Source organism: Heteronotia binoei, chromosome 11 (assembly GCF_032191835.1).
Source record: "Heteronotia binoei isolate CCM8104 ecotype False Entrance Well chromosome 11, APGP_CSIRO_Hbin_v1, whole genome shotgun sequence".
NCBI classification, from domain to species: Eukaryota; Metazoa; Chordata; class Lepidosauria; order Squamata; family Gekkonidae; genus Heteronotia; species Heteronotia binoei.
Genome location: NC_083233.1, coordinates 79,857,214 through 79,884,033, shown reverse-complemented (window position 1 = coordinate 79,884,033; position 26,820 = coordinate 79,857,214). Strand labels below are relative to the sequence as shown.

The following is a 26,820-nucleotide window of genomic DNA, read 5'->3' as shown; positions in this document are numbered from 1 at the left end:
TGTTGGATCAGGCCGATGGCCCATCCAGTCCAACTCTCTGTGTCACATAAGAACATAAGAGAAGCCCTGTTGGATCAGGCCGATGGCCCATCCAGTCCAACTCTCTGTGTCACATAAGAACATAAGAGAAGCCATGTTGGATCAGGCCGATGGCCCATCCAGTCCAACTCTCTGTGTCACATAAGAACATAAGAGAAGCCATGTTGGATCAGGCCGATGGCCCATCCAGTCCAACTCTCTGTGTCACATAAGAACATAAGAGAAGCCCTGTTGGATCAGGCCGATGGCCCATCCAGTCCAACTCTCTGTGTCACATAAGAACATAAGAGAAGCCATGTTGGATCAGGCCGATGGCCCATCCAGTCCAACTCTTTGTGTCACATAAGAACATAAGAGAAGCCATGTTGGATCAGGCCAATGGCCCATCCAGTCCAACTCTCTGTGTCACATAAGAACATAAGAGAAGCCATGTTGGATCAGGCCAATGGTCCATCCAGTCCAACACTCTGTGTCACATAAGAACATAAGAGAAGCCATGTTGGATCAGGCCAATGGCCCATCCAGTCGAACTCTCTGTGTCACATAAGAACATAAGAGAAGCCATGTTGGATCAGGCCGATGGCCCATCCAATCCAACTCTCTGTGTCACATAAGAACATAAGAGAAGCCCTGTTGGATCAGGCCGATGGCCCATCCAGTCCAACTCTCTGTGTCACATAAGAACATAAGAGAAGCCATGTTGGATCAGGCCAATGGCCCATCTAGTCCAACACTCTGTGTCACATAAGAACATAAGAGAAGCCATGTTGGATCAGGCCAATGGCCTATCCAGTCCAACTCTCTGTGTCACATAAGAACATAAGAGAAGCCATGTTGGGTCAGGCCAATGGCCCATCCGGTCCAACTCTTCCTCCCTCCCCCCCTCCCTCCCTCCCTCCCTTCCCTTCCTTTCCCTTCCCTTCCCTTCCCTCCCCATTGCCTTAGTCTGATTATGTGTGATGCTTTCATTTATCTGGTTTATAGTCCATTTTCTTCACTGAGACTCATGGCAGATGACATAACACAAATCACTATAATCAATAGGACGAGGAGATTCTGAAGAACAAGCCCTATGAGGAAAGGCTGAGGGCAGAGGTGGAATTCTAGCAGGAGCTCCTTTGCCTATTAGGCCACGCCCCCTGATGTAGCCAATCCTCCAAGAGCTTACAGGGCTCTTCGTACAGGGTCTGCTGTAAGCTCCAGGAAGATTGGCTACATCAGGGGTGTGTGGCCCAGGGGTGGAATTCTAGCAGAAGCTCCTTTGCCTATTAGGCCACGCCCCCTGATGTAGCCAATCCTCCAAGAGCTCACAGGGCTCTTCGTACAGGGTCTGCTGTAAGCTCCAGGAAGATTGGCTACATCAGGGGTGTGTGGCCCAGGGGTGGAATTCTAGCAGGAGCTCCTTTGCATATTAGGCCACACACCCCTGATGTAGCCAATCCTCCAAGAGCTTACAAAAAAGAGCCTTGCAAGCTCTTGGAGGATTGGCTACATCAGGAGGGCATGGTCTAATATGCAGAGGAGTTCCTGCTAGAATTCCACCCCTGGCTGAGGGACTTCGGAATATTCAGTCTGGAGAAGAGGAGGTGGAGGATTGAAGGGCTGTCACATAGAGGAGGAGGGCAAGGAGCCGTTCCTGTTGGCAGCAAAGGAGAGGACTCTCAATAATGGGTTTAAATTAACGGTGGCAAGAGAGCCAGTTGGGTGTCGTGGTTAAGTGTGCAGACTCTTTATTTGGGAGAACCGGGTTTGATTCCCAACTCCTCCACTTGCACCTGCTGGAATGGCCTTGGCTCAGCCGTAACATAGCCGTAACATAGCAAACATAGCACTAGCACTTTTAAAAATTAACTAATTTAATTTTAAAGCTTAACCAGATTTTAACTAAATGCTGATAATGTTTAATGTAGTTTTATTTACTTGTATAATTTAACTCTGAACCATGTTGTTAGCCGCCCTGAGCCTGCTCCGGCGGGGAGGGCGGGATACAAATAAAATTTGTTGTTGTTGTAGCTCTCACAGAGCTGTCCTTGAAAGGGCAGCATCTGTCAGAGCTCTCTCAGCCCCACCCACCTCACAGGGTGTCTGTTGTGATGGGGGGGAGGTAAAGGAGATTGTGAGCCACTCTGAGATTCAGAGTATAGGGCAGGATATAAATCCAATATCATCTTCTTCTACCGGCTGGATATTAGGAGAAACCTTTTTACAGAAAGAGTTGTCCAACAGTGGAATCAGCCACCTAGGAAAGTGGTGAGCTGTTCCCCTCACTGGCAGTCTTCAAGCAACGACTGGACAAACAGTTGTTGCAGATGTTCTAGGCTGATCCTGCATTGAGCAGTGGGTTGGACTAGATGGCCTGTATGCCCTCCCTTCCAATTCTGTGATTCTATGCCTACTAAACGTGAGACCGAGCAAGGATAGCAGATGATCTGATTCAAGGGATATACAGTATATGATGGACAGTGCAAGAAATGGAATTGTGTAAGTAGAAATAGCATGCAGGGAGAGCAAGATAAAAACATATCGTGTCAGAGGATACATTTTAGTAGTATGTGGGCTGGTATAGTATAGTGCAGTCTCGCCAGATCCCGGAAGCTAAACGGAGTTGGTACTTGGGTGGGAAGCCGCCAAGGAAGACTCTGCAGAGGAAGACCTCTGCTTCTCCCTTACCTTGGAAGCCCCTTGCTGCCGTTCCCCACAAGTCGGCTGAAACTTGACAGCACTTCACACGCAGCCTAGTCCACTGGCTCGGATACAACATCTTCCTGAATCGTTCTTGCTACGATACAGCCCTATTTCTTTATAAACGTGGTCTCAATCGTTTCCCCCGTTCTCTCTTTTCAGGAAGTCCGAGAGATGGTGGCTCCCGTTCTGAAAAGCTTCCAGGCAGAGGTAAGAAACCATCTGTGCCCCAGGTCCTCTTTTGGCCCTTGGGGTGGCAACTGTAAAGAACCCTGGGAAACCAAAGAACGAGTGGGGAGCCAGATGTCGGCAAAACGCACACGTCCGGTGGGCAACGTTTGTTCCACATTTTAGCATCATCTCTGACTTTTTAGTTCGTCTATACCACAAGTCTCACTCTGGAAGAGCATCCCAAAATATCTTCCCCCGTCCTAACTAAGAGGATGTTGAATTCAAGGAAACCTTTGATATGGTTCAGGTTTCCTTGAATTCAACATCCTCTTAGTTAGGACGGGGGAAGATATTTTGGGATGTGAATCTGCTGGTTCTACAAACTGTTCCTTAGGGAAGAAGCGGACTTGGGTCTCTAGCAGTGTTCCCTTTAAGCGGAGTTAGCATGAGCTAGCTCACAGATGTTTAACTTTCAGCTCACACATTTTTGTCTTAGCTCAGGAAAAAGAGCCCCAGGGCACAATAATTTATGCAGTAGCTCACAAGTTTAATGCCAGTAGCTCACAAAGTGGAATGTTTTGCTTACAAGACTCTGCAGCTTAGAGGGAACATTAGTCTCTAGATAGGCAGGCCTGTTCTCGTCCTCTGTATCTGCTGGTGGCCATATCAAAGGACGTATTTTTTACTCAGTGGAATCATTTGTACCAGCTTTATATATATATATATATACACACACACATATATATATATATTTGCACGAATGATTAGTAACTTTCTGTAAATTTTGACTTCTTAAAATGTTCCACTGGCATGCCCGCTTCACCACTCAACCATGTCCCGAAAATCTAACCGAACAAGTTTTGAAGTGCAACAGTTTCTGGGCATGTGGACATCTGGAGCAGAGGTCCATCAGTGGCTCTTAGCCACAGCGTATTGTTGGAACTCTGTGTCTGAGGCAGTGATGGTCTGCATTCTTGGTGCTTTGGGGGTGGGCTTCTAGTGTCCTGGCCCCACTGATGGACCTCCTGATGGCACCTGGATTTTTTGGCCACTGTGTGACACAGAGTGTTGGACTGAATGGGCCATTGGCCTAAACCAACATGGCTTCTCTTATGTTCTTATGTGACACAGAGCGTTGGACTGGATGGGCCATTGGCCTGATCCAACACGGCTTATGTTCTTATGTGACACAGAGTGTTGGACTGGATGGGCCATTGGTCTGATCCAACATGGCTTCTTTTATGTTCTTATATGACACAGAGTGTTGAACTGGATGGGCCATTGGCCTGATCCAACATGGCTTCTCTTATGTTCTTATGTGACACAGAGTGTTGGACTGGATGGGCCATTGGCCTGATCCAGCATGACTTCTCTTATGTTCTTATGTGACAGAGTGTTGGACTGGATGGGCCACTGGCCTGATCTAGCATGGCTTCTCTTATGTTCTTATGTGACACAGAATGTTGGACTGGATGGGCCATTGGTCTGATCCAACATGGCTTCTTTTATGTTCTTATATGACACAGAGTGCTGGACTAGATGGGTGATTGGCCTGATCCAACATGGCTTCTCTTATGTTCTTATGTGACACATAGTGTTGAACTGGATGGGCCATTGGCCTGTTCCAACACGGCTTCTCTTATGTTCTTATGTGACACAGAGTGTTGAACTGGATGGGCCATTGGTCTGATCCAACATGGCTTCTCTTATGTGACACAGAGTGTTGGACTGGATGGGCCATTGGTCTGATCCAACATGGCTTCTTTTATGTTCTTATATGACACAGAGTGCTGGACTAGATGGGTGATTGGCCTGATCCAACATGGCTTCTCTTATGTTCTTATGTGACACATAGTGTTGAACTGGATGGGCCATTGGCCTGTTCCAACACGGCTTCTCTTATGTTCTTATGTGACACAGAGTGTTGAACTGGATGGGCCATTGGCCTGATCCAACATGGCTTCTCTTATGTTCTTATGTGACACAGAGTGTTGAACTGGATGGGCCATTGGCCTGTTCCAACACGGCTTCTCTTATGTTCTTATGTGACACAGAGCGTTGGACTGGATGGGCTACTGGCCTGATCCAACATGGCTTCTCTTATGTTCTTATGTGACACAGAGTGTTGGACTGGACGGGCCATTGGCCTGATCCAACAGGGCTTCTCTTATGTTCTTATGTGACACAGAGTGTTGGACTGGATGGGCCATTGGCCTAAGCCAACATGGCTTCTCTTATGTTCTTATGTGACACAGAGTGTTGGACTGGATGGGCCATTGGCCTGATCCAACATGGCTTCTCTTATGTTCTTATGTGACACAGAGTGTTGGACTGGATGGGCTACTGGCCTGATCCAACATGGCTTCTCTTATGTTCTTATGTGACACAGAGTGTTGGACTGGATGGGCCTCTGGCCTGATCCAACATGTCTTTAGTGATGTTCTTATGACTTAAGCATTTCTCTGGGCTGAAAGGGCGTACTTGTTAAACTTGAAAAAGAATGCTTGCTTGATACTGGGGATTGTGATGGGACAGGGAGAAAAGACAGAAGATGTGGCAGAATATGGTAGAACACCTGGGAAGCAAAGGGTTCAGAAAGCAAAGTACAGGCAGAGAGCAGGTCAGGCTAGCCTTATCTTATCAGATCTTGGAAGTGAAGTGGTGTTGATCCTGGCTTGTAAATTGGTGAGAGACCTCCAGGGAATACTAAAGGCATGACACAGAGCACAAGCAGGGCAAACCACCTCTTAATGCATCTTGCTTTGAAAACCATACGGGGTCATTGTAAGTCATCTGTGACTTCATAGCACTTTCCACCGTCCCCAAATAGGTTCTCGAGATGAGGAGTGCTTTGTGCAGTGGTTGGCTTTATAGGACCAGGTGGAACACTATTGGCCAGTTTGGTGTAGGGGTTAAGTGCGCGGACTCTTATCTGGGAGAGCTGGGTTTGATTCCCCACTCCTCCACTTGCACCTGCTGGAATTGGCCTTGGGTCAGCCATAGCTCTGGCAGAGGTTGTCCTTGAAAGGGCAGCTGCTGTGAGAGCCCTCTCCAGCCCCACCTACTTCACAGGGCATCTGTTGTGGGGGAGGAAGGTCAAGGAGATTGTGGGCCACTCTGAGATTCGGAGTGGAGGGTGGGATATAAATCCAATAGCTTCTTCTTCCTTGTGTCACCTGACTGCCAGCTGATCTGGTAGCAGCAATACCACTTCTGGCCAGCCACAGTGGTGGAGCTGTAAGAGGGCAGATCAGCAGGTCCTCGCTCCGGCAAGTGTTAGCACCATCCACCTGTCTGCTCCCATTGCCCCTGGTTTGAGATCTCGCACGAAAATCCTGTGATGATGTCCCTAATTCAGCAGTTTATTGTGAGAATGGGAACACCAGGGCACATGTAGCATTCACCATCTGATCACAATTTCTACTCCCTCTTTTAACGTACCTGCACATGTGAAGATTTATATCCTGCCCTCCAGTCCGAAGAGTCTCAGAGCGGCTCTCAATCTCCTTTCCCTTCCTCCCCCACAACAGACACCCTGTGAGGTAGAAGAAGATATTGGATTTATATCCCGCCCTCCACTCCAAAGAGTCTCAGAGCGGCTCACAATCTCCTTTCCCTTCCTCCCCCACAACAGACACCCTGTGAGGTGGGTGGGGCTGAGAGAGCTCTCCCAGAAGCTGCCCTTTCAAGGACAGAGTCTCAGAGCGGCCTACAATCTCCTTTCCCTTCCTCCCCCACAACAGACACCCTGTGAGGTGGGTGGGGCTGAGAGGACTCTCACAGCAGCTGCCCTTTCAAAAACAACTCCTATGAAAGCCACGGCTGCCCCAAGGCCATTCCATCAGCTGCAATTGGGGGAGTGTGGTATCAAACCCGGTTCTTCCAGATAAGAGGCCGCACACTTAACCACTACACCAAACTAGCTCTCATGTGGCATGAGAGTGCTCCACATTGCACACATCTCTCGTGTCTGGGGCAAATCCATATTTTCTTTTTCTTTGCACATCCTCGTACTTCCAGATAGGTTCAAGTCAAGTAGCATGTTAGAGACTAACAAAGGTTTTTCAGGTACACACTCTTGAGAGTCAGTGCTTGCTTTGTCCGTCTCAGAAACTTAGTTAACTCTTGAAAGCTCGTCCCTAAAAATCTTGTTGGTATCTCAAATGCTACTGGATTCTAATCCAGTTTTTGTGTGGCGGACCAACAGGACTTCGCACTGAAGCTATTGTACTGAGTCTATTGTTAAGAGAGCCAGTATGGTGTAGAGAAGGGGGTGGCCAATGGTAGCTCTCCAGATGTTTTTTGCCTACAACTCCCATCAGCCCCAGCCAGCATGGGGCTGATGGGAGTTGTAGGCAAAAAACATCTGGAGAGCTACCGTTGGCCACCCCTGGTGTAGAGGTTAAATGCGCAGACTCTAATCTGGGAAAACCAGGTTTGATTCCCCACTCCTCCACATGCAGCCAGATGGGTGACCTTGGGCCGATCACAATTTCTCTCACAGCTGTTCTCTCAAGAGCAGTTCTCGAAGAGCTCTCTCATCCCCACCTGCTCCTCTCTCTCTTCCCACCTGGGGAGAGGAAGGGAAAGAAGATTGTAAGCTGCTCTGAGACTCCGAGTGAAGGACGGGATATAAATCCAATCTCTTCTTCTCCTCTTCGACTTGCTGGCTCAAACCTCTACTGATAGGTGCGCATGGTGAAAGTCTGAAATTATGAGCTGTGTTGGTTCCATTCTTTGGGTATGTCCATCCATTTTTTTTAAAGGGTAAAAACAAGATGTATTTTGGCTTTCGACAGAGCCGTGGCTCTGAGAGATTTGCGACCTTCCAGTGGTGGGGAGCGGATGCAGACATGGGAAAAATATTACACTTGGGAATGTTCCTAAAATGATCTTTTTGGGGTGGGGGGGGAGGCAGGAAGAGGAGGAGATGTTTTGCCTTCTGTGCTGCTTCCAATACGCTTGGAACGAAACCCCCCAGAGAGATGCCGACACTCGGCGACAACACATTAGAGTCTGTCATCTTGCGAGCTTTGCGTTCCTTTTAAATCTGTCTCTTTGGAACGACATAACGGCGTAAGGAAAATATTAAAGTAAACAATAACCGGATTTACACAAATGCGAGCTGATTTCCATATTTTTCATCACTTCATTTTATTACCCATTTTTTACTGATACGCTTACTTATTTATAGGGCAATCCGGTATTGATTCATTCCAAAACGCTCGGCGTAAACACATAAAAGAGAATGATAACAATAGGAATATATTTGCAGACTTTTTAAATACTGCCTCTTCCCCCCCGTAGACGCCATTAGATCATGTGCAAGGGGATGAGGGATACGCTCACCTAGGGAACGGCCTCAACGTTGGTGGCAGGGAGTGGCTCTATCAGGCAGGGAAGAGGGGCTGTGACCCCCACAGTCAAATTGTGACTCTTTTACAACAGCTGTGTCATTGGGGGAATTGTCTTGATAGGGCCAGCAGTGATAGTACCCAAATCCAGGTGTCCAGTGTTGGGGTCGGGTCGGAATCACCGAGGAAGTGGGGGAGACTGGGGCAGGGTGGAGAACGTGCCTTGGCTTGAAGACAGTTGGCTCAGACTATGGAGGGGAGGGGAGGTTTGCTCTTGACCCGATTCCCTCTCTCTGCACGCCAGTAAGAAGGTCAGACCGGCTGGGGCTGGGGGTTCTAGCCCCCTCCATCTCTCTGGGTTTATTCTTGCTGTGCCCCCTCTGGTCTCTGTCTTTCCTGGCCTCTTCCTCATCACCACTGTCCTCTCCCCTTTTTAGCTTTCTCTCCCCCCCCCCACCAGCTCCTCCCCACTCCTTCCCCCATCTATCCCTCTCACAGTTGGGTTCAGGGTTTTGCTTTATTGTGGCTACAGGGCCAGTCGGGGGTGTTCCCAGGTAAGCTCGATCTCCTGCTCGGATGGTCCAGCCAGCTGGGTAGTGTTTGTCCACCTGCCTTCCCTCCCTTCATCGGGGCCCTGCAGTGGCACCTAAGCGGTCCTCTTCAGGGTGGAGAGAGGGTTGGGGCAAGTCTAGGCCTGGGCTGGAGCCCGGACACCAGCTGTGGAGTGTCAGCCTTTAATGCCCTTCATGGGTCAAGAGTTACCTACCCAAAGGTCTCATATGAACATATGAAGCTGCCTTATACTGAATCAGACCCTGGGTCCATCAAAGTCAGTATTGTCTTCTCAGACTGGCAGCGCCTCTCCAGGGTCTCAAGCTGAGGATTTTCACAACTACTCGTCTTGACCCTTTTTAGTTTGAGATGCCAGGGATTGAACCTGGGACCTTCTGCTTCCCAAGCAGATGCTCTACCACTGAGCCACCGTCCCTCTCAATTCAGGAGCCCACTTGCCAAATACGAATCAACCCATGTGCCACTGATTGTGGCATCTGTCCATCCCCTGCGGTTCTAAAAATGGCAGAGCTCTTTTGGTGACAGCACCAGCCCTCTGGAATTCTCTTCCAGATAAGGTGATAAAGTCAAATCCTCCTTTAGCCTGTCATAAGGGGTTCTAGATTGAATCAAACCTGAACTCCCCCTAGAACAGGGGTCCCAAACCCCTGGTCCGTGGACCAGTACCAATCCATGGCCTGTTAGCAACCAGGCTGTGAGTTGTATAATTATTTCATTATACATTACAATGTAGTAGTAGTAGTAGTAGTAATAATAATAATAATAATAATAATAATAACAATAATAATAAGACAACGTTGGATTTTTATCCTGCCCTCCACTTCGAATCTCAGAGTCTCAGAGCGGCTCACAATCTCCTTTACCTTCCTCCCCCACAACAGACACCCTGTAAGGGCAGCTGCTGTGAGAGCCCCCTCCAGCCCCACCCACCTCACAGGGTGTCTGTTGTAGGGGAGGAAGGTAAAGGAGATTGTGAGCCGCTCTGAGACTCTTCGGAGTAGAGGGCGGGATATAAATCCAATATCTTCTTCTTCTGTAAGGTGGGTGAAGCTGAGAGAGCTCTCCCAGAAGCTGCTCTTTCGAGGACAGCTCTGTGAGAGCTATGGCTGACCCAAGGCCATCTCAGCAGCTGCAAGTGGAGGTGGGGAATCGAACCCGGTTCTCCCAGATAAGAGTCCGCACACTTAACCAGCACACCAAACTAATAGAAATAAAGTGCGCAATCGTATCATTCAGAAACCATTCCCCCCCCCCCCGCCAAGTCCGTGGAAAAATTGCCTTCCACAGAAGCGATCCCTGGTGCCAAAAAAGGTTGGGGACTGCTGCCCTGGAAGCTAAAATGACTCACCTGAGACTGTCGTACTTTGGTCGCCTTCTGAGAAGGCAAGAGTCATAGAAAAGGCAAACATGCTGGGGAAAGGTGAGGGCAGCTTGAAAAGCGGAAGAGACAACAGGAGATGGGTGAACTCCATCCAGGAAGCCCATGGTCCTCCGTCGACAAGATCTGAGCAAGGCTGTTAGGATCCAATGTTTTGGGAGGGAGGGGTCACTAATTCACAGGGTTGCTATAAATCAGAAGTGATTTGATGGCACTTCACACACACGGGGTGCAAGAGATTGTTTTCCCAGCCCCGCTTTTAATGGGGCTTTTGAATGCCCCCTACGTAGATAGCCCTATGGGATAATGTGGTTGTTTCTATTGCATTTTGTTGAGATTGTGCAGCAGGTTATATTGTTGGTTTGCTTGTGAACTTGTAGGCTGCACTGAACTTTGGAATGGAAGGAGTAAATGTTAAAAGGTAGTCGCCTGTGCAAACACTGAGTCATTAAAGCCCTAAAGTCAATATCACCTTTAAAGCCCTATATGGCCGAGGACCTGCCTACCTTAGGGACCGCCTCTCTCCACATGTTCCCCAGAGAGCACTAAGATCTAGCTCCCAAAGTCTTTTAAGGATCCCTGGACCAAAGGAGGCCAAACTGAAAGCAACGAGGGAGCAGGCCTTCTCTATAATGGCCCCCCACTGGTGGAATCAACTACCAGAGGAAGTGCGAGCCCTGCGGGACTTTAATCAGTTCCGCAGGGCTTGCAAAACCACCCTCTTTCTGCAAGCTTATAAGGAACCCTGAAAGCGACATCCAGCCATCGGAATATACCTATTGAATGTAGCACCTTAACTTATTGTAGTTTTAAATTTTATGTAACTGTTTTTAAATGTATTTATTGATTGTATTTTACAATTGTTTTATATAATAATCATGGTATATACCATGTCCTGTTAGCCGCCCTGAGCCTGCTTCAGCGGGGAGGGCGGGATATAAATAATTTTTTTTATTATTATTATTATTATTATTACCGAGCCGTGGGGTTATGTCACATCAGGATGTTTTCTCGGCAGACTTTTACGGGGTGGTTTGCCATTGCCTTCCCCAGTCACCTACACTTCCCTCCCAGCAAGCTGGGGACTCATTTTACGAACCTCAGAAAAGTGGAAGGCTGAGTCAGCCTTGAGCCGGCTACCTGAACCCAGCTTTCGCCGGGATCGAACGCAGGTCGTGAGCAGAGCTTGGACTGCAGGACCGCAGCTTTACCACTCTGCGCCACGGGTCTCCTTAAGAGCAAGATAGAAATGGCTAAATAAATAATTAAATCCAAAGGCCCCCCAGGATCAGTGAGATGCTGCTGGAACTTGAAGTGTTTCGATGGCGTTTAAAATACACCTTTGACTGGCAGCTAGTGGAATATCTCCCCCTGCCATAAATTGTAAATTGGTGGCCCGAAACTCCAAAGTGCTGCCGATCTTCTGTGCAATGCATTTATTTATTTATGTTTGCAGGCTTATATCCCACCCTTTCCCGTAGACAGGCTCAAGGCGGATCACAACATCAATTAAAAACCTACAGATTAAAAACCGAAAGCAATGCAATAAAACCAATATGATGTTGTTCAGTCACACAGTCAAGTCTGACTCTTTGCGATCCCATGGATCAAGTCACGCGAGGCCCTCCTGTCTTCCACCATCCTCCGAAGTCTGCTCAAATTCGTGTTTGTTACATCAGTAACACTGTCCAGCCATCTCATCTTTTGCCGTCCCCTTCTTCTTTTGCCTTCTGTCTTTCCCAGCATCAGGGTCTTCTCCAGTGAGTGCTCCCTTCTCATTGGGTGGCCAAAGGATTTGAGCTTCAGCTTCAGCATCTGACCTTCCAGGGAACAGTCTGGGTTGATTTTCCTTAGGACTGACTGATTGGATCTTCTTGCAGTCCAAGGGGCTCTCAAGAGTCTTCTCCAGGGAGTGCTCCCTTCTCATTGGGTGGCCAAAGTATTTCAGCTTCAGCATCTGACCTTCCAGGGAACAGTCTAGGTTGATTTCCCTTAGGACTGATTGATTTGATCTTCTTGTAGTCCAAGAGACTCTCAAGAGTCTTCTCCAGCACCACATCTCGAAAGCATCTATCCTTCTGCACTCGGCCTTCCTTATGGTCCAGCTCTCACAGCCGTACATTACTACTGGAAATACCATAGCTTCGACTACACGGACTTTTGTTAGCAGGGTGATGTCTCTACTTGTTATTATACTGCTTAGGTTCACCATAGCTGTCCTCCCAAGGAGCAAATTTCATGGCTACAGTCACCATCTGCAGTGATCTTGGATCCCAGAAATGTGAAGTCTGTCACTGCACTAAGAGACAATAAAATAGAATACATCATAGGCAGCAAGGGCACATTCTGCTGATTTAAACAGCATTTTGCCCAAGGATGGAATAATGATGGTAATAATAAAATAGCATAGTATAGTGTAGAGGAGAGGCATGGGCCTGACAACATCACGATCACGCCCACAAGTTTTCGCGGTGCCTGGGCCTCTCAAGGAACCCGGATGAACCAGTACTGCCATTTGTTCACCCACAATGTTGACAGAGAAGCAAGCTGGGTTTTGTCTTCCGAGTTGGCATGGAAGCGTGTTAGAATTCGGGTTTGCAACTGTATATGTGATGTTATCTGTCCTGAACAGATGAGAAGGGGGCTATGGCTCAGTGGTAGATAGGGATGGGCACGAACCAGCTCACAAACTAAAGTTTATGATGAATTTTGGCCGGTTTCAACAGGCACAAACTTTCCATGAACTTTCCAGCAGTTCATGCCGATTTGTGCCGGTTCGTGAATGGATACATTTCCAGACAGACTGTCTCTGCTTAATCTAAAAGTTTACAAAACTTCAGAGCAACAAGGGGGGTGGGAGGACACTTAGAGGAGCACCCTGAGGGAAGTCTTCTGTGATTTTGATGACTTTAGCTTGCTCAGGATCTTTTCTATACACTTCTAAACCTGTGCCTGTCGAAATGACTACCTGATATCTCCCCGGAAAGCACTTTTTGGGTGGGCACCTTCTGGGGGAGGAGTGTAACTTAGACTCCATAAATCTAATCCTCAACAAACTTGGAGGGCAGGTAAAGGCGTGCCAGCCGGCGATTCCCAGAAAGTGTGGTGTTTCTAGCACACCAGTATCATGACCCTCATGGAATGAACTCGTTCGTTTGGCAGGTAAAAATTCATGGCAGTTCATAGCTCATGAACTGGGCACACCACGAACTATGGACTGAACCATATCTTCCCGGTTCATGCCCACCCCCAGCAATAAGAGCGTTTGCTCAGCATTCATAAGTTCCTAGGTTCAATCCCTGGCATCTTCTGTTAAGAAGATCAGGTAGCAGATGACATGAAAGACCTCTACCTGAAACCCTGGAGAGCCACTACCAGACTGAGTAGACAAGACTGACCAACATGGACCAAGGGCCTGATTCAGGATAAGGCAGCTTCATTAGATATATGCAGGGGTCGTTTTGTAGAAAAAGAGGTGGTGGAGCTCATTACCATAACTAATTGGCATATGCCACCCCCCTCCCCAGCCAAAACCAACCCAGTGCAAGAAAGGAGAGCCCCAGGTGAGCGAGGCTTGTTTGGGCTGGCTAGAGGTCCAGCCAGCCCAGGCAGGCCTCGCTCACCTGGGGCTCTCCTTGGCTGCCCCCCCCCCCGATCAAAATTCCAGCAAGCCACCCGCCACCCAAAATCACATAAGAAGTGGAGAAAGGGTGGTGTGGGCTTCTCCAGGGGTTGCTGGGGGTGTGGCAAAGCCCCTGGTGACTGCCTGGCTGCCTGCTCTCCTAATCCAGGGATTGTTATGCAGCTACACCTACTAGTCAATGGACAAAGTAGGTGGGGAGGAGGAGGGGGAATCTTCAGAAAGGTTCAGGAGCTGTACTCCTGTGAATTCCTGCTGAATTCAAGGTTCGGGTATATGATAATTAGGTCTTTATATATGATAATTTGGGGGGTAGGTGGGAAGAAGCAGACAGGGCTGGCTGTAGGAGTTTAGTATGACTTGGAAAGTTCCACAACATCCCTTTTGGGGGGGGGGAGGGAATGAAGCCTTTCCAAGGAACACCCCCCCCCTCGATGCAAGTGCACTCTTTGTGGAGGAGGCAAATAAGAATGAGAGAAGCAGCCACTTTCCCTTTTTTTGTAACCTGATTAAATAAATAAAACCCGGCTTTAATTTTCTGTCGCAGGGAAGACAAAAGGCTGCCTGTGACGAGCGCGGAACGGCGACAGCTTGAAATGGCCGAAGTTTTTTTTCGTCTCCTTGCTCACGGAGAAAAGAGCAACGCCAGAGCCCCGCTAATTACAAAAGTTGCTTTATGAAAGATAATTCAAAGCAATAATTTAGCAAACATAATCAAGTAGCACAGATGGGGATTTCTGATGAATAGTTTGCAACATGCAATTAGCAGCTCTTGCAGTTACATATCATTAACCCTCAGAGCACAAAAATTATTTTCTCATTATTAGATGAAAAGGTAAAATTAAGCTGACTAGACAGTTAAGGAACAAACTACAATTAATTACCTTCATTTATTACAGTCATTATTTGAAACTTTATTCCCCCTCCCTCCTGCTTTTTCTTCCTCCTTTATTTGTTGGACAGATTTTTTAAAAAAAATCTGAATTAAAAAGTTTAGGTATATTTATAGGGAAGGTGAAGGCGAAACTTTTTGTGTGTGCCTTGACGTCTGTCTTGGGTTTACCGTAGTGGTCAGAGTGCCCTAGCTGTACTGCAGGTGAGTCTTGGTGACCAAGAATTGGGGCCACGATGTGAATAAACCACTGGTCCAAACTTAGGGGCTCTAAGAGTGAAGACTGCTGTGACGTTGTATGGGAAGTCATGTTGGAAGAGTGAGGAATCAGGCTTGGTTTCCAGATTAGAGTCTTTAGGGTTTGTAGAATCTTTCGGGATCAAGTGCCATGTTCTACTGGAGAAAGTTTTCCTTCCAGACGTTTCGTTCTCAGCTGCGGAGAACATCCTCAGTGGCGTTGCAGCCGGAGCAGGTGCTCAGACCTTCTTGGCTGGAAGGAAACGTCTGGAAGGAAAACTTTCTCCAGTAGAACACGGCACTTGATCCCGAAAGATTCTACAAACCCTAATGATGTTACCAGCCGTGAAAACCTGAAATCTTAGATTAGAGTCTGTCACTCTTAGCCATAACACCACGCTGGTATACGTGTTCCCTCTCTAATTTGTCAAAGAAGCTTGTGACTAGAATTGCCATCAGGCCTGGGAGAAAATGTCCCATCTAACTGAGCCTTCATGTGCGGAAATGGGCAACGGAAGCTTTTCATGGTGTGGAGGCAAACAACATCCCCTGGATAGTAACACCGCATGAAGCCTCTGTCAAAATAACATGCCATTTTTTTTCCTCATGGCAATTGCAAACCTACCTGTGATCTCCGGGCACTTCCTGGCCATCCAGACAGCTGGGGCAGTGCCTTAGAGCCACCTCAGAACTTTGAAAATGGTATCTTTCGAAAATGGTATCTTTCTGAGGTGAAAATGGTATCTTTCTGAGGCGAAAATGGTATCTTTCTGAGGCAAAAATGGTATCTTTCTGAGATGAAAATGGTATCTTTCTGGCCCAGGATGTGCTGCTTGTAGGATGGGGATGGCAGGCAGATGTGCACGTGTGTACCCACTTTTTTGATTCACCTGTCTGCTGTCCCTGGGGCGACTTAAACCACCCGTCTGTTATCAGCCCAATTGCTCCATTTTTTAACTACCATCGTGGGTTATGAAAAATCTCAGGAAGGGTAATTGGAGGGGGAGGTATTTATGACTGCAGTTTGTTGCTGAGTTGGATTTTAGAATGTGTAGACCTTGCCTTGCGGGTCTGTTGGCTTTCTTCTCTTCCTCTCAATCCCATAAGTTCATGTGAGCTAGCTCACAGTTTTTTAGCCTCTGGCTCACACGTTTTTGTCTTCGCTCAGCCTGCTCAGGAAGGAGAGCTCCAGAGCACACTGATTGATGCAGCAACTCACAACTTGCATGCCAGTCGCTCACAAAGTAGAATTTTTGCTCACAAGACTCCACAACTTTGACTTCAGAGGGGGGAGCAGCGCGAGAGGCCCCGCAGTGGCAAAGTACTGGTGGAGGCGTCAATTTCTGGAGGCGTTTTTTTGGTTTTAAATAAGCCTTGTCAGAATTGTCTGACGGTTTTGAAAGAACAATTTGGGTACCAGAATTTATTGTTTTAAAATACATAAGAACATGAGAGTCCTGCTGCTGGGTTCATTTAGTCCAGCATTCTGTTTTCCACCATGGCTGCCAACTAGATGCCTGTTAGGCCCATAAGCCTGGCATGGCACCATTACATCCCCTTTTCCCCTTTTCACCCTATCTGCCCCACGTCGGCGTTTTTGCACAGCAAACAGAAGCCGCTAAAAACCAGTTTCTGTTTGTTGCGTGAAAAGGCCGACGCTTGCTACAGCCCCGGAACAGATAGTGTGAAATCGGAAGGAAGCCCCGCTGAGAAGACGAACATGAGAGCGGCATAAAGTGAGTGGGAATTCGGTCCCAGTTTGGTGTAGTGGCTAAGTGTGCAGACTCTTATCTGGGAGAACCGGGTTTGAACATAAGAACATAAGAGAAGCCATGTTAGATCAGGCCAATGGCCCATCCAGTCCAACACTCTGTGTCACACAGTGGCCAAATATATTATCTTGTAAACCTCTATCATGTAAACCATGCATTATCTTGTAAACCTCTATCATGTCACCCCGCAGTCGACGTTTCTCCAAGCTAAAGAGTCCCAAGCGTTTCAACCTTTCTTCATAGGAAAAGTGTTCCAGCCCTTTAATCATTCTAGTTGCCCTTTTCTGGACTTTCTCCAATGCTATAATATCCTTTTTGAGGTGCGGCGACCAGAACTGCACACAGTACTCCAAATGAGACTGCACCATCGATTTATACAGTGGCATTATGATACTGGCTGATTTGTTTTCAGTTCCCTTCCTAATAATTCCCAGCATGGCGTTGGCCTTTTTTATTGCAAACGCACACTGCCTTGACATTTTCAGTGAGTTATCTACCACGACCCCAAGATCTCTCTCTTGGTCAGTCTCTGCCAGTTCACACCCCATCAACTTGTATTTGTAGCTGGGATTCTTGGCCCCAATGTGCATTACTTTGCACTTGGCCACAATGAACCGCATCTGCCACCTTGATGCCCACTCACCCAGCCTCAACAGATCCCTTTGGAGTTCCTCACAATCCTCTCTGGTTCTCACCACCCTGAACAATTTAGTGTCATCCGCAAACTTGGCCACTTTACTGCTCACTCCCAACTCTAAATCATTAATGAACAAGTTAAAGAGCATGGGACCCAGTACCAAGCCCTGCAGCACCCCACTGCTTACCGTCCTCCACTGGGTTTGATTCCCCACTCCTCCACTTGCAGCTGCTCGAATGGCCTTGGGTCAACCATAACTCTTGCAGAGCTGTCCTTGAAACGGCAGCTGCTGTGAGAACCCTCTCAGCCCCACCCACCTCACAGGGTGTCTGTTGTGGGGGGGAAGAAGATATGGGAGATTGTAAGCCGCTCTGAGTCTCTGATTCAGGGAGAAGGGCGGGGTATAAATCTGCAGTCTTCTTCTTAGGCTAACATGGAATCGCATTTAGCAGAATGCCTCCTTTGAATATGGAGGTTCTATTTAGCTATCACCGAGATTTGGTGTTTCTGAGCTTCCAAGGCAAACTTGGGGAGGCAAACTTTTTTTTTTTTCTGGATTAAAGTTGGAGGTATTCTGAAACTAGACCTTCCGGGTTACAAGATCTTCACTTCAGAAGATAGCCGTCTTGACCTGCAGTGGAGTAGCCAGTGTTTGAGTCCAGGAGACCCTGACAAAGGGAACTTTGGCTTCTTAAAGCTTATGCCCCGAAGATCTTCGCTGCTAGTGTGAAAAACAGGCAAGGTCTCCACTGGTGAACAGCAAGACAGCCTTTCTTCCCTGTTATCTCTCCTGGCTAATTTGCCTTGCTGCTTAGTTAGCTAGAGGAAATTAGCAGAATGAGATAAAGTGAGAGAGCACAATCCAGGGCCCAACAGAGCAGCCTCCTCTCTCCGTCGGATGCGAAGGAAGGCCCTTCAGTCTTTCCTTGGGCCCAGTCTTTTGCCAAGGGCTGCCCAAACGCCTGTCTGAATCTCACTGTTTTTCACGTGGGGGATGCACATTTCCGCACAGATGACTGATCTGGACTATGTCCTTATTAGAAAGAGGCAGGCATGCCGAGGACACACAGAGACCCAACTGGCAACCTCTTTATAAGGCTGCCTCACTGTAGCTGCCACCACTTCCTGTGGCAGTGAATTCCATGTGCTCATTACTCTGTGGGTGAAGAAGGACTTCCTATCTTGCTCTAATCCTAAAAGGTAAAAAAGGTAGAGATAGTCCCCTGAGCAAGCACCGGTTGTTTCCGACTCTGGGGTGACGTCACATCATGTTTTCACGGCAGGCTTTTTACGGGGGTGGCTTGCCATTGCCTTCCCCAGTCATCTACACTTCCCCCCCCCCAGCAAGCTGGGGACTCATTTTACTGACCTCGGAAGGATGGAAGGCAGGGTCAACCTGGAGCCGGCTACCTGAACCCAGCTTCCGCCGGGATCGAACTCAGGTCGTAAGCAGAGAGCTCGGACTGCAGTACTGCAGCTTTACCACTCTGCGCCTACGGCTCATTAATTTCATGGCCACACACCCCTGATGTAGTCAAACCTCCAAGAGCTTTCAGGACTCTTATTCCAGGGCCCACTGTAAGCTCTTGGAGGATTGGCTACATCAGGGGGTGTAGCCTAATATGCATAGGAGTTCCTACTACAAAAAGAAGAATTGCAGATTTATGCCCCACCCTTCTCTTTGAATCAGAGACTCCAAGCAGCTTACAATCTCCTATATCTTCTCCCCCCCCACAACAGACACCCTGTGAGGTGGATGGGGCTGAGAGGGCTCTCACAGCAGCTGCCCTTTCAAGGACAACCTCAGCCAGAGCTATGGCTGACCCACGGTCTTTCCAGCAGCTGCAAGTGGAGGAGTGGGGAATTAAACCCGGTTCTCCCAGATAAGAGAGCTATGGCTGACCCAAGGCCATTCCAGCAGCTGCAGGTGGAGGAGTGGGGAATCAAACCCGGTTCTCCCAGATAAGAGACCTATGGCTGACCCAAGGCCATTCCAGCAGCTGCAGGTGGAGGAGTGGGGAATCAAACCTGGTTCTCCCAGATAAAAGAGCTCTGGCTGACCCAAGGCCATTCCAGCAGGTGCAAGTGGAGGAGTGGGGAATCAAACCCACTTCTCCCAGATAAGAGTCCACGCACTTCACCACTACACCACACTGGCTCTCTGCATCAGACTGACTCTCTGCACCCTGCTCCCAGGATTACAGTTCCTCTCCAGACTGCAGAGATCAGTTCCCCTTGAAAAAAGGTCTGTTTTGGAGGGTGGATTCTAGGGCACCGAGGTCTCTGTCTTCCCCAGGCACCACCCCCAAATCTCCTGGAGATCCTCAGCCTGAATCTTGCACCCCCTACCTCCCATCTCTTTTGGTGACCTGACAGCCCTGCTTGAGACATGACTTGAAATGGATTTGGCTTGACATTTTGGCTGGCATTTTGGCTCTTTGAACGTGGCTGGCTTTTGGTTTTTTGTAGCCGGAACTCCTTGGCATATTAGGCCACACCCCTCTGATGTAGCCAATCACCAAGAGCTCCCAGGGCCTACTGTAAGCTCCAGGAGGATGGGCTACATCAGGGGAGTGTGGCCTAATATGCCAAGGACTTCCTGCTGCACAAAAAGCCGTGCCTGGGACCCCCCACCACTCCAGGAACGGATACAGCGTGGCTTTGGAGTGGCTCCTTGCTAGCGTGCCTGGGAGTGTTGGGATCCAAAAACCAGAGTAGAGCTTCATTTTTCTCATCTGGAAGCCTTATGACGAAACTCAAGGCAATCCGCATTGGCCGTCTTTGATTCAGCAGCAGCGTCTTGACAAAGTAAATTATTTAAAGCCCTCCTCTCCTCCCCCCTTCTCTGTTCGAGCAGCCTTTTCTTCCAGCTCTTTGCTCTCTCTCTTATTAGGAATAACAGCATCTAAAGGATCGTATTGATTTCTTTTTTAAGGGGGGGTGGGGTGAAGTATCTTGAATATACAGTCTTCTCTTCAGTTAGAATTCGTGTGCTTTCGTTTCAAGTTATCGATCTTTTTAATATGAATCAGGGTTGGCGCCTGGGTTTTTTTCTCCCCCCCCCCCTTGGGTTTCGGCTTTGTTTAAGTTTTGGCCTTGTGCAAATGTTGCGTCTTACTTGGCGATGTGAAAACTCAAGTCTTGGTCTTTATCTGGAGGGATTCTCTGGTTGCTCCATGAAGAAAGCTGGGTAGATATAAAATTATGCGTTGGGTGGGGGGATTGCTGACAATAATCTTTTTTTCCCTCCCTCCCAAAATATTGGAACTTGAGGGCCTCCAGTGTGCCCGAGGCTTGCAGTAGGTTCAGAATGGACAAAAGGAAATACTTCTTTACAGAGAGCAATTAAAATGTAGGATCTGCTGCCGGAGGATGTAAAGGTACCGCAGGGTTGCCAGCCTCCAGGTGGGGCCTGGAGATGTCCCACTTTTACAACTGATCTCCAGCTGGCTGAGATCAGCTCCCCTGGAGACATTGGCTGCTTTGAAGGGTGGATTGGCTATATCAGGGAGTGTGGCCTAATGTGCAAATGAGTTCCTGCTGGGCTTTTTCTACATAAAAAGCCCTGCTTTCAGGTAACACCAAACTATATAGTTGAGGCGCAGCTTTGAGGCATACCTCTTCCAAATGGCTTTAGGTAAAGGAAGAAGATTATATTGGATTTATATCCCGCCCTCCACTCTGAAGAGTCTCAGAGCGACTCACAATCTCCTTTTCCTTCCTCCTCCACAACAGACACCCTGTGAGGTAGATGAAGATATTGGATTTATATCCCGCCCTCCACTCCAAAGAGTCTCAGAGCGGCTCACAATCTCCATTTCCTTCCTCCCCCACAACAGACACCCTGTGAGGTAGATGAAGATACTGGATTTATATCCTGCCCTCCACTCTGAAGAGTCTCAGAGCGGTTCACAATCTCCTTTTCCTTCCTCCCCCACAACAAACACCCTGTGAGGTAGATGAAGATATTGGATTTATATCCCACCCTCCACTCCGAAGAGTCACAGAGCGGCTCACAATCTCCTTTCCCTCCCCCCCCCCCACAACAGACACCCTGTGAGGTAGATGAAGATATTGGATTTATATCCCACCCTCCACTCCGAAGAGTCACAGAGCGGCTCACAATCTCCTTTCCCTTCCTCCCCCACAACAGACACCCTGTGAGGTAGATGAAGATATTGGATTTATATTCCACCCTCCACTCCGAAGAGTCTCAGAGCGGCTCACAATCTCCTTTCCCTTCCTCCCCCACAACAGACACCCTGTGAGGTAGATGAAGATATTGGATTTAAATCCCGCCCTCCACTCTGAAGAGTCTCAGAGCGGCTCACAATCTCCTTTCCCTTCCTCCCTCACAACAGACACCCTGTGAGGTAGATGAAGATATTGGATTTATATCCCGCCCTCCACTCCGAAGAGTCTCAGAGCGGCTCACAATCTCCTTTTCCTTCCTCCCCCACAACAGACACCCTGTGAGGTGGGTGGGGCTAGAGAGGGCTCTCACAGCAGCTGCCCTTTCAAGGACAACCTCTGCCAGAGCTAATGGCTGACCCAAGGCCATTCCAGCAGCTGCAAGTGGAGGAGTGAGGAATCATACCTGGTTCTCCCAGGTAAGAGTCTGCACACTTAACCACTACACCAGACTGAAGGTCTTTTGCACTGCTTTGGAACGGGATGAGCTGCCCAAGATGTCAGTAGATCAAGTTGGGTAGGCAATGTAATCAACTTTGCTTTGCCATTTTGCTTTGTTAGCTGTACCAGGGGTGGCCAATCTGTTGCTCGGGAGGCACATTTGGCGCTCTCACCCATATTGTGTGGCTCTCGAAGCCCACACTGCCCCATTGATTGGCTTGGAGAAATGCATTTCACTGTAATCCATCTCTTCATATCACTTCTCCAAGCCAAGCCGACCAGGGGCTTGGAGAATGCATTGCACAGTTAAAGTTGCTTTCTTCCCACCTCCCTCCCTCCCCATCTATTTGATTTCCTTCCTTCCCAGCAATATCAGCATTCGCTGTGTACATTGAACTAAGGATCAGTGTGAGATTTTTCTCCTCCTTCTTGCCTGTGCATTTTTGTGGGATCTGCAGGTAGCTGGCTGCATATTCAAGCTGAAGGCTTCCATCTTGATTCTCTCTCTCTCCTTTGAATGACAGTTTACATTAAAATATAATTGTCATCAGCCTGGAGTTTTGAAAGACGGGCACAACCTTGCTGCCATCCAGATCTCCTTCAGCTGCAATTAGAACGGGAGGTGATTATGCTTTTTATCTGTTTGTGTTTAACCAAGTCGTGATCGGGAGCAGCGTATCAACAAAGAGATAAAGACAGAGCGAGAGAGCGCGGAACCCTTTTTACCCGTCAATTACAATAATATTTTTGCTTCCAAATGTTTTTTTTTTTTTAAAGAGAGTTGGCTTGATAAGGTATAATCATAGCACAGAGGCCAGCCTGACAGTAGTAATTAATTAGGCCATTATGTATTCTACGGTGATAATTGCTTTGCTGGAAAGTCACCAGCCATGAAAGGGACCCAGCACAGAAACGTAATTCATCAATCTCGAGTCGTTGCTGCGCTCAGTTGTGTTTTCTCACCTTGAGTTGGTGCACATGGCGGAAAGGCACACAAAAAAAGTTAATGATACATCAGTGTATAAAACAAGGAGGCTGAAGGCTCGCCGGGTTTCAGAGCGCCGATTTCACAGGGGGTTGAGCGAGAGCAGAATAGGCGCCGTTCGTTATCTCCAATGGACTGCATCCTGGGTGGATTTTTAAAGGGAGGGTTTTTGATATTCAGCCCCTTGGCTTATGGCTCATCACAAAGGGTGACTTGAAGTTGAGTTGGAAGACTGAACTGGGTTTTTTTCCCAGGCCAGCCAGAGAACCTTTGAAGTATTATAATGAAGCAGAAAACAGGACTCTGATGTTGTGTGCCCAGCGGCTGTTTCTGCAGATACTTTTATTTATTCCTTTTTTACATCATTTAGAGCCACCTTTCTCACAGAGACTCAAGGAGAGTAATGGAGTGTAAGTGAATGCACTCAACAGGAGGAAACATCAAATATGAGTGTTTTGTTTCTGTATGTTTTTTGTGGATTCCATACGTCACCCGGGGCCTGCAGTAGCAGGGACTGGGTGATTCATAAATACAATTCTTCTTCTTCTTACTCCTCCTCTTCCTCTTCTTCCTTCTCCTCCTTCCTCTTCCTCTTCTTCCTCCTCTTCCTCTTCTTCTTCCTTCTTCCAGTATGGTGTAGTGGTTAAGTGTGCGGACTCTTATCTGGGAGAACCGGGTTTGATTCCCCACTCCTCCACTTGCAGCTGCTGGAATGGCCTTGGGTCAGCCACAGCTCTGGCAGAGGTTGTCCTTAAAAGGGCAGCTGCTGTAAGAGCCCTCTCAGTCCCACCCACCTCACAGGGTGTTTGTTGTGGGGGAGGAAGGGAAAGGAGATTGTGAGCCGCTCTGAGACTCTTCGGAGTGGAGGGCGGGATATAAATCCAATATCTTCATCTGGGAGAACCAGGTTTGAGTCTCCACTCCTCCACTTGCACCTGCTGGAATGGCCTTGGGTCAGCCATAGCTCTGGCAGAGGTTGTCCTTGAAAGGGCAGCTGCTGTAAGAGCCCTCTCCAGGCCCACCTACTTCATAGGGCGTCTGTTGTGGGGGAGGAAGGGAAAGGAGATTGTAGGCCGCTCTGAGACTCTGTCCTTGGAAGGGCAGCTTCTGGGAGAGCTCTGGGAGAAGGAGATTGTGAGCCGCTCTGAGACTCTTCGGAGTGGAGGGTGGGATATAAATCCATTATCTTCATCTACCTCACAGTGTGTCTGTTGTGGGGGGGAGGAAGGGAAAGGAGATTGTGAGCTGCTCTGAGACTCTTCGGAGTGGAAGGCGGGATATAAATTCAATATCTTCTTCTTCCTCCTCCTCTTCCTCTTCTTCCTCTTCCTCCTCCTTTACTTCTTCTTCCTCCTCCTTCTTCTTTTTCTCCTATTCCTATTTCTCTTCTTCTTCATTGTCATCATCATCATCATCATCAGTGTCCTAGGACTAGGACTACAGAAATCTGAAAAAGCATAAAGTCTTAGACGTGAGATATTACGCAGCACAGAAAATGGTGCCGGCGGTGGAAAGTCCCATCAAGCCGCAGCCAGAGTGTGACCGCCTCGCAGGACTTTCAAGGCAAGAGACCCGCATAGGTGGTTTGCCGTCGCCTGCCTCTGCGGCTCAACCCTGGCCTTCCTTGGTGGTCTCCCAGCCAGGTACAAGCAAGGGCTGACCCTACTCAGCTTCTGACGTCTGACAAGATCAGGCCAGCCTGGGCCAGCCAGGTCAAGGCAAGGGACACACACAGGTGGTTTGCCCTTGCCTGGCTCTGAGCAGCAACCCAGGACCTCCTTGGTGGTTTCCCATCCAAATACTAAGCAGCGTTGACCCTGCTGAGCTTCCAAGTTCTGATGAGATCGGGCTAGCCTGGGCCGTCCAGGTCAGGGCAAAAAGCATATCACGCAAGTATAAAGCAGTAGAGTGATAGCAGGATAAAGTAGATAGCATAGAATCCTAGAGTTGGAAGGGACCTCTAGGGTCATCTAGTCCAATCCTACAATTCACTGCCACAGGAGGTGGCGGCAGCTACAAGCACAGCCAGCTTCAAGAGGGGATTGGATAAAAATATGGAGCAGAGGTCCATCAGTGGCTATTAGCCACAGTGTGTGTGTGTCTTGCCCACTGTGTGACACAGCGTGTTGGACTGGATGGGTCATTGGCCTGATCCAACATGGCGTCTCTTATGTTCTTACAATGCAGGAAACCCACAAACACCTCCCCCTAAATTCACAGGATCCTCATTGCTGTCAGATGGCCATCTAGCCTCTGTTTCAAAACCTCCAAGGAAGGAGAGCCCACCACCTCCCAAGGAGGAAGCCTGTTCCACTAAGGAACCGCTCTAATGGTCAGGAAGTTCAAAGAGTCTCAGAGCAGCTCACAATCTCCTTTACCTTCCTCCCCCACAACAGACACCCTGTGAGGTGGGTGGGGCTGGAGAGGGCTCTCACAGCAGCTGCCTTTTCAAGGACAACCTCTGCCAGAGCTATGGCTGTCCCAAGGCCATGCCAGCAGGTGCAAGTGGAGGAGTGCGGAATCAAACCCAGTTCTCCCGGATAAGAGTCCGCTCACTTCCTAATGTTGTGCCGGAAACTCTTTTGATTTAATTCCAACCCGTTGGTTCTGGTCCTACCTTCCGGGACCACAGAAAACAATTCCACCCCATCGTCTAATAGGACAGCCCTTCAAGTACTCGAAGATGGTGATCACATCACCTCTCAGCCATCTCCTCTCCAGGCTAAACATCTTGGAGATAATACATATGAACGGCTTTTTTTGTAGAAAAAGCCCAGCAGGAACTCATTTGCATGTTAGACCACATACACCCCGATCCCAAGCCAGCCAGAACTGCATTCCTGTGCATTCCTACTTTAAAAAACAGCCCTGCATACTAAAAATTATTTATTTATTAACTGTGTTTCTAGTTTGCCTATGTCGTTGAGACTCGAAATGGTGTACCCAGCGTAAGGCAGTGCGGTCAACGGAATGAGACCTCTAGTAAGCATTAGCCCAGGGTAATAGTTTGATAACCCCACAAATGAATTGGGGGCGGGGGTGGAGTGGAAATTTCACATTTGAATGGGCAAAAGCACCCTCTTTTTCTCATTCATAAATAGTAGCCTTTTCTTGACTTTCAGTGTAAGCGATTGGGGGTGAAAATTCCTGTCCCATTTCAATAGCCCTCCAGTGACCTATGTTCTTATAGCCAGGTTTAAGAGGGGATTGGATAAAAATATGGAGCTATTAGCCACGGTATATGTATGTATGTATGTGTGTGTGTGTATACACACAAACATATATTGGCCACTGTGTGACACAGAGTGTTGTACTGGATGGGCCATTTGCCTGATCCAACAGGGCTTCTCTTATGTTCTTGTGTGACACAGAGTGTTGGACTGGGTGGGCCATTGGCCTGATCCAACAGGGCTTCTCTTATGTTCTTATGTGACACAGAGTGTTGGACTGGATGGGCCACTGGCCTGATCCAACATGGCTTCTCTTATGTTCTTATGTGACACAGAGTGTTGGACTGGATGGGCCACTGGCCTGATCCAACATGGCTTCTCTTATGTTTTTACATGATACAGAGTGTTGGACTGGATGGGCCATTTGCCTGATCCAACAGGGCTTCTCTTATGTTCTTATGTGACACAGAGTGTTGGACTGGGTGGGCCATTGGCCTGATCCAACAGGGCTTCTCTTATGTTCTTATGTGACACAGAGTGTTGGACTGGATGGGCTGTTGGCCTGATCCAACATGGCTTCTCTTATGTTCTTATGTGACACAGAGTGTTGGACTGGATGGGCTGTTGGCCTGATCCAACATGGCTTCTCTTATGTTCT

The 26,820-nt window shown here is 48.3% G+C and overlaps 1 long non-coding RNA gene across 1 annotated transcript in view; it reads left to right on the top strand.

The window, feature by feature from the left end:
- Positions 1-26,820, top strand: part of LOC132579643 (uncharacterized) — a 46,629-nt gene that overhangs the window by 5,777 nt on the left and 14,032 nt on the right. Inside the window, exon 2 of the long non-coding RNA XR_009555981.1 lies at positions 2,884-2,931. This is a non-coding gene — a long non-coding RNA (uncharacterized LOC132579643). The remainder of the gene's footprint in view (positions 1-2,883; positions 2,932-26,820) is intronic.